Source organism: Nothoprocta perdicaria, unplaced genomic scaffold, assembly GCF_003342845.1.
Source record: "Nothoprocta perdicaria isolate Ctin4 unplaced genomic scaffold, notPer1 scaffold_56, whole genome shotgun sequence".
Lineage (NCBI taxonomy): Eukaryota > Metazoa > Chordata > Aves > Tinamiformes > Tinamidae > Nothoprocta > Nothoprocta perdicaria.
The window spans coordinates 1571007-1579634 of record NW_020455821.1 but is presented as its reverse complement, the minus strand read 5'-3'; the positions used below and the strand labels follow the sequence as shown (position 1 = coordinate 1579634).

At 40.5% G+C, this 8628-nt stretch overlaps 2 long non-coding RNA genes across 2 annotated transcripts; both read right to left on the bottom strand.

The window, feature by feature from the left end:
- Positions 1-1125: 1125 nt before the first annotated feature.
- Positions 1126-3166, bottom strand: LOC112955372. Its single transcript, XR_003250875.1, has 2 exons — positions 3120-3166; positions 1126-2470 (listed from the first exon to the last, which is right to left on the bottom strand). It is a non-coding gene; the product is annotated as an uncharacterized LOC112955372 (long non-coding RNA).
- Positions 3167-3283: 117 nt separating this feature from the next.
- On the bottom strand, positions 3284-8628 carry LOC112955371. The gene is made up of 3 exons (XR_003250874.1): positions 8456-8628; positions 7672-7758; positions 3284-3462 (listed from the first exon to the last, which is right to left on the bottom strand). It is a non-coding gene; the product is annotated as an uncharacterized LOC112955371 (long non-coding RNA).

Sequence of the window (8628 nt, the reverse complement as noted above, 5' to 3'; positions counted from 1 at the left end):
TCTTGGATTCATATACCTGATGTAGTACAAGTTAATATTAGACAACTCAAACACAGTTCAAGAAAAAATACAAGCACATACAATTCTTAAAATTATTTTCATCTGTTACTGAAATAATCCTTCTCATCCTTCTCACGTGTGAGATTGTTTTGTGTTTTGGGTTTTTTTCGTTGTTGTTTTGGGATTTTTTTTTTTTTTTTTTTTTTTTTTTTTTTTTTTTTTTTTTTTTTTTTTTTTTTGCCTGGAAACTGCTAGAGAAAAATCTGGCAGCTATAACCTTCAGCTAACTACTAGCAAATGCTAACATGCTGTAAAGTGGAACTTTTATACAAGATCCATCTGGCGCATACAAGTAGGAATCCAAGATTTAAAGCCATTACACTGTGCATGTGCATTTACACCTTCACCAAAGTTGGCAAAAGGGTAGACTTTACCCCATGACTCCAGTAGTAAAAAGAAGGGTGTGAAATGTGTGCTGACCTGCGCTCCTCCGTCCAACTGCAGTTACTATATATTGCACCTTGACATGTTACATAGCAGGCGTCACGCCAGGAGTAAATTAGTCCAGGACTGAGTTGCCTATCAGAAATTAAATAGTACAAGAGTGAAGCAAGCCTATAAAGTATTAGGGTAGCCGAGCAATTTCTTTTAATCAATCTTATACCTTTAAAAGGGTAGTCCATTGGGTCCGGTAAAATAAGCAAAACTCCCATCAAAAAGATGTCTCAGCTGCACTTTGCCATAACCAAATAGCAAAAGTGGGGGCAAAAACTGCTTTAACTCTTCACAAAGCTCAGGCTTGTTCAGTAATGTCTAAATTTCGGTATTCTGCTCCATGCATTTCCACCTCATCTCAATCAGACTAGATCTGGCTTTACTAAGCAATATTTTATTAACTTGATTTTCTGAAAGAAAAGCATGCATTATTTAAAAAGAAACATAGTTGTAACGTAGTTGAAGTTTAAAAGAAAATTGTGCTTTGGTACACGGAGATGGGGAGTTTTGTTGGAAAGGCAAGCACAGCGATTACGGAATTCGTTCATGCCCTCTGCCGTCTATCCCAGGGAATTTCCACGAGCGTTATCCCCTCTCCCAAGGGGGCTCTAGCTTAGCCAGCTTGCAGAAATAACAGTTCTTGGCTTTTTGTGCCTTTTCCCACCAGCAGCACAAGTTTACTGCGTGCACAAGGAATATTGCTGGTACCCATAAACGTGGGCGAGAGTGTCCCTCTGCTGGCACATCCCTCTCCTTGGGCTGATCCTTGAAACACCAGGGGGCACCAAATAACCAGTTTCAGTAGAGCTATTGTTTTTACTAATTTATTTGAAGTTGGCAAGGAATTCTCAATGAAATGTTTGACTACAGTGTAAAAATTCCGGATGAATTTGTGAAGAGTTCACCAAATGCAAAGTCTCCATTTACTCAGAGAGAGAGGAAGGGGAAAATATAGTAGGAGAATATTGCAAGCCAGGTTGTGTCTGTATGGGTCACCCCTCTAACTCTTGATCCTAACTCCTTGGTCCTAACTCCTGATAACTTGCAAAAACACATACCCCTAAAGCACGGATGCTTTGTGAAACTACAGCACATCAATCATGGGCTCTTTAAATAACTAATACAAGGTCATGAGATTTTTGAGGGGGTCACAAACATAGGCTAATGCCATTCCTATGGATTGAGTAGCAGCATTTCAACGAAAGCAAGGGTAGACTCTGGAGGGATGAAGAAAATAACAATTCTTTTAGAGCATATGAGCACAGGTCATACCGCCTGAGCAACCAATACACATTATATCTCTCATCATGCTTTGGTCAATTTGGCAGGTTTTATCCCACAGTAATCTAACCAAATTTAGTGCTCAGTAAAAGATAAAGTTGGGTCACATGTTACTCTGCTGAGATGGGATGGAACTGAAGAAGGCAGAAAGGGTTTTACTTGCAAAATATTGAGTAAAGGCTCAGAAAATGAACAGCAGGAGAGCAAATAGCACCCTAATATAAAGGAGGAATAGCCGGCCGGTTTGCTTTCCTCATGACTGCTGCTGTAAAGCTTCTGTTCTTAACTACAGCTTTAGAAACATTTTAACTACCGTGTTTTAACATTTTTAAGAGTACCTGTTGGACACATTACAAAGGCATTGCACGGAGCATAAAGTTATTCGAAAGGGCTCATGAAGGTCACAAGCCGCCGTCCTCCAGCCCAAGGCAAGGCTAATGTTTCAGCAAGATCCAGTAGCTCAAGGGCTTGCTGCTCAGTGACACCTTCAAGGCGAGGATCCCACAGTCTCTGCAGGCAACATATTCCAGAGGTCCCTGGAACCTCTCCCACCACGGAGTGGGTTTTCCCTTGTGGAATCAGAATGCTCCCTGTTGCAACTTGCCATGCATCTTTCCCAGGTGCCCTTGGAAGGGGCTGGCTCCAAGTGCCTGCTGCTCCTCACCACCTGCACATACTGGAGGATGGGTTCCGACTGTTAAAAAAAAAAAAAAAAATCCAAGATATTATTAGAAATTGTCCACCAGAGGGAGCACGGATATCCCAGTAAAAGACCAGTTTCTTGGCCTACTAGGAAAAAAAAGGCACTTAGGTCATTTCCTTGCTCTCCTGCCTGGTGAGCACTGCCCATGTTTCCCTACATTCCCTGAAGCAGGGCTTTAACATGCCAACTCATAGAGGCCTAGGCACTCTTCTTGGCTGCACAACAGCATACAGACTAAAGGATTTGCCTGTGCTTGTATCCGTAATCTCGCTTGTTTAATACAGTAAAATTAAAGTAGAAGTGGTGTTCGCATCAGGCAGGCTTTTATGAGGCGCAGAAGACAACGCAACGTACAATGAGTAGATTCCCACACTAACAAAACCTCTGTTCTGCTTTAATTAACCCCTAGGATGGTAGCTTTCCTATTTTTATCTAAGTCAGACATACACGCTATGTGATCATTATGCTAGAAAACTAACTGTATGGACAGGTTCACAATTATGGTGCTATTTCTCCCGGCAATGGCACGTTCGGGAGTGTGGTTGGTGTAGTCAGGACAAGCAAACAAACCAGCCCCAAACCACAGACATCCCCCACCCACCCGAGCAGCTAGAAGAGCTGCACAAAAGCCAGGCCTCACCTTAGAAGAATAATTACTAAAGAAGAATTCATTCTAGGAGGTAAAAAAGAAACAAATAAAAGAAATAATCTGTTTGTCAAACACAAGTAAAGAAAGCCAGTTCAGTGCTTTAATGCCTTCCACTGCACCATCTAGCTGGAGCTGATTGAAACCAGGGTTAATTCTGTCAACGTCACTGCTTCCAAACACAGCCCCAAGGTGGAATTTCCAGGGAACGTGTGTCTGGTGGTGTCACATCTTCCCTCCATGACTGGTGCTCCTATGGCACAATCCAGAGCGCAAGCCATCTTGGAAATAGATTTCTTTTGTAGTGGATGTGTTGTCCCCTGTTGGTCACTCATACCTAAAGTGAATCACGATTTAAGTTGTTATTTTTTGACAAAATGACAAAATGTTAAGATCCGTTTTTAAGAGCTCTTCATTAGCCAAATCTCCCTCTTACCTGCTCTAAAGCAGCCGGCCTCACCAAAAGTCAAGTTCTGCTCTCCCTGCTTCCACACACAGTGCCATAAAGACAAATTCAAGTAAATAAACATTACTTACATAAGCAAAAGGTTGCAGGATTGAACCCTGGGCACGCAACACAAGGAAAGTTAGATTACATCCCTCTATAGGGATATGCCTGTGGCCTTATGTCAAAGTGCCTCACATTTGAACAAGAACTTTTCTCAAAGAGCTACTCACACATGAAGTGACAAGACCAAATTCCTGCATATTTTATTGCCTCCTTCCCATTAGGACTGAGGAAAGTCTCCTCTGAACACATATCCTGAAGACCCTGTCCATTAAGCAACCCTCAGGACTCCAGACAAAACCCAGGCAGTGGCAGTGGGAATGCTCCATTTCACACAAAGGTTGGTCTTTCTGGGTGGAAAGCTTTGGTTTTTTTTTTTTTTTTATTTTAAAGAAAAAAAAAAAAAAAAAAAAATCACTTAAAAATCTCATGGAAAAATGCTCCTCACCATTCCTACCTCCTTCCACATATCTTGCACACTTTTAATAATGATACTAGACCACAGATAGACTCACCAGAGAGCTGGCACTGAAAGGCTTCAGGACCTTCCTGCATCAGCCACCCAGACTGGGACTAAGCCTCAGGGTGTAAAGTTTAAAAGGCCTCTTAGCTGCCAGCGCAACCACCACCTATGAATGACATGTGCCTTCAAGGCACAAAGTGGGAGAAACAACACCTGAAGCAATACATGGTAGTGAACACAGTGACTCTTATCTCGTTATCTACTTGGAGATTAAATGTGACTGCTCAGAGACCAACTGTGGTTATTGCAAGGCCAAATTATCCCAATTCAGAACACACCTTCTGCATGCTGCCATTGCATATTGGCAACAGCAGCCACACCTTCCCAATGCACTGTTTCAATGCTCTTCAAGTTGTTAACAGTTTGAGCTTCACATGTGATCAGACATAGTGATAAATTGGAGCAGTGAAATGAAGCATCTAACAGAAGTGAGCAAATCAGCAACATTTCGGCTTATTAAAATAAGCCCCCTCAGGCACAAATATCAAGTCATACCAGAGCAAAAATGAATCCTTGCACGAAAGGAGAGCTTTAAGTCATTAATTACATAAGATACACACTGGCACAGGCAAAGAAAATGACATTATAATAAACACTGCAGGAGTATTCCAAACAACAGGATCTTCATGCTTTTCAGTCAATCTAGCTTTGTAGTATATGATTAACAATGAATTACATTCCTATTGGGTAGCTAAAAGCCCTTAAAATCAGCAGAACGAGGACTAGGATTTAAGTAAGCCTTTCCATGTTTATTCAGTTGTTAAAAAAAACAAACCCAAGGTATTTAATGTAAACAGCTTTCAAACATAAACTCATCATGATGAATTTCTGAATGGTGAATATTCACCATCCACAAGTCAATTTACCGCTTTGAATGTCAGTTCTTTTCATGCACTTTTTTTTTAAGCTGTATAATTGGCTTTAGTGACTGGGCTCAGACAGCTAATCACATTTCTGGGTGTAAAAGGGGTCCCTGAACGGTGTATCTTAATGTACTGGTATTGACAAAAGAAAACTTGGCCAGTTGACTCAGAATCAACACAGCAGTTTAGCAGCTAAGAACAGCACTGGCAAGAGGGGTTAATAGTAATTACTCCAGTTATCACCTCAGCTGTGAATCCCAGGGAGACAATTCCATACAGGATAACAGTAAAAATATGTAGGAAATAGGGAACTGGTTAACCTTTTGAACTGGTTAGCCAGCTTGTTCCTTAAAGAACAAGCTCCCCTCCAGCAGAAATGTGGAAAAAGCTCACACCTCTCTCCTCATATTCTGTTGCTATCCTTCCATTTTTTTTCTGAACTATAGAAAATTATAAATCAACTCACAAAATATTAATCCCTTAGTGGGATATCTGCTCCAAATGCATGGCATACAGACAACTAAACTTTTCTTTTTGCTGTGACATATAAACAAAAGCCAATAGGAAGTGTTTCCATAGACTTTCCTGTAAAGTTGATCAACTTGCAAGCATAGTGATATGGAAAAAAAGATGCATCCTGATTTAGTTGGTAAGGACAGTCATAGAGCAGTACATTAAAAGTATTAGAATTTACATAAATATGGGGAAATAATTTGACCTGAGCATGCTGGGTGTTTTTTATCCTGGGTATACATTAACCTTAATGAGTAGCAAGACTAAAGAAGACAGTAAATCGCCTTTTTTTTTTCCCCAATGTAAAATCATACTTTTTTTTTTTTGTCCAAATATTGTTAGAACACATTGAATTCTTTGGTGGATAAAGTGAGAGTTGCAAATATTTACCTAGCACTCAACTGACTGGTGTCTTGCTGACACCATAAAGGCTCTGTGCAAAGATGATAAAGTGATAAATGACCTCTGGATATTCTGGACATGAAGCTTCTAGATTCAGTTAAAACATTTCCTTGGATTTCCTATTCCTTGGATGAAGTTCTCAAATATCATATTGAACCTAAGAAGATGTCACAAGAAGTAGTTGAGGATTTATGTTGCTTTATTTTTAGCAAATCTTTGAAGTCGGAGCTATAAGACTATTTAAATTAAGTGCAAAGTTAAAAGCTCTAGAAGCTGTTTACAGAAATGGCAATAAACACATGCAACAACGAAGTATTCATCTAAGTATCTTTGAAGAAGTTACTGAAACTGTCAAAGGAAACCAAAAGTGAAAATTTTCGGCTGTGCAATTTTGCTTCCCAAAATTCTTGGGTGAAAACTTTCTTAATGTATCATTTATATGACTACAGTCTGTAGCATATAAATGTAAGACTAATTATTTTGACTTTAGATTAAAGACTTTGGATTCAAAAGTGATTTTACTAAAATTCCTCTGTTAGAGAAGTCCAGTCAACATCTTGTCTAGGGCATTCAGTATATTGCTGCTGGAAGGGTTGTCTTCAAAGCACACTATTTCTCTTCACATGGCCTCAATGGCACCGTGAAATTCTTCCCCTCCCCACAATCATCCTCTTATTGGAGCCATGGATCTCTCCTCACAGATATCTGAGGGCTTCTGTTTGTTACTTCTCTCCTCCATCTACAGAACACTATCTTAAATTAACTTGAGGTTATTACAAGGCTAGGTAATAGATGCTGAAGGTGAGAGTTCCTTTGATGACTGAATCTAAATGGACAATTTGGGGAAAGTCTGATCTAAGAACTGTTAGTCGATGTTAGTCAAGAAACAAATCTTTTCCCTCTCACTACGTATCTAAAAATAATCTCATTATCTAGCAAAAAACAAAGATGTTCTGGTAAAACTTGTTTCCCAAAGCTCTTTCAGTTTTTACACACTGAAAACTATTTCTGGCAGGTGAAGCACGAGGAAGAAAACCGCTGTGATTTGACCTGCAGAATGCTGTTGTCAGCAAATATAGGCCAGATTTCTTTGTGTCCAACCAAACCAGAGAAATGCAAGGTGGCATTTACAAAGAGCATTGCCACTATCGGAACCAAGGGGCAGAAACGGCAGGTTGTGCCTGCCCCATTCAGCAGCAGCCCGCTTCCCTCCTCTTCCTCTAGACGCTAATATAAATCTCTAGAAACCTTTCTCGTTGCCCTTGATATCCCTTGCCAGATGCAGCCAGATTCACTCCTCTGGCTTTTACCCCTCATTGGTAGGGTCAAGGAGACCCCACCTGCACCATCATGCTCTGGGTCCTCACTCCAAGTCACCTAGTCACTCTGGACATGCTCCAGGTCTCCCCTGCAGTATCCTTAGTGCCCACGTGGAAAAGCAGTAAAGAGCCCAAGCTCCAGACAAGCCTTGCAGTCTTGCTGCAGAATCCTGAACCCCAGGCAAGAAGGGGGGAAAAAAACAGCCCACATGAAAAAAATAAAACCCCATAATATTATGATTTAAGGAAGAATCAGACCAAGCATGGACTTCTGTGTATCAGACTACAAATGTCTGTGACAGATGGTAACTGGGAAATGGTTTCTTAAATTACAGTTGTGTTTTCATAGGATATTCAGTTTCATTTGTCAGTGTGAAATACTAGACTTTATACACATACACACACAACATCAACTCACTTGGCATGTCCAGAATTGTCGGTTCATAGCATCAGCAGGCTCTGAATACACCACATCCTTTCCGCATTAATGGAAAAGCAGCTGCAGCTGTGAAAAATGCCAAGAGAGTCTTACATATTGGATCCGTGGCAGTACAATTTATCTGATGACATACACCAAACGATGCATTTGATCAGCCCAGTACTTTGTGCCTCATACTTTGCAAAGCATGACTGCAGCCCTCAGAAAAAGGTGAGAAAACAGCAAGCTCAGGAAGTCAGAAATTCCTGAGAGGTAGCAGAAGAGTTTGGGGATTCCCAAAGCAACTGCTCCTAGAAGCAAATAGCACCTAAAAATACATAGAAAGTAACATTGTGTAGATAAGAAAACTATTGTACTACCCAACTTCTTAATAACAAGTAATGAACAGTTGCCCCGAAGACTCAAATGAATGCTCCGTACTAATGCAGACATCTTCTCACTTCCCTTCAGCTGCCACAGAGATAAGGGAGCCAGAGCAGAGTCTGAACAGTAACGTGAGGATGCTGACCCAAGTCCCATGCTTTCCCTCCAAGCCTACTTTCTCATTAATACATTATATTTCAATTCCATTCAAGCACCAAGAATAGATGTTTTAGTATACCAAAGTATTTCATTTGCTGTACTAATACTAAAAAAAAAAAAAAAACAACCTTTGAAATGCTCAACATACTGTTTTACTTTTTGATTAAATCTTTTGTCAGTAATGAACTGAATGCACAGCTTAGTATAGCATATTGTACCAGGGGTCTGGTTAAATAGTTACCTTTTGTTGATTATTTCAGGTTCAAAAAACGAACTAGATGCCCAAAGTCAGGGATTCAAGTACTGCAGGAGCTCGTTGGTTAAGTCGCTTCTTCCTGCTCAATGCAAAATAACACATTTGTCCAACAGCTACATCCTCCTGGCAGCCTGACTCCTTGCTGCTGTCCTCCCAAA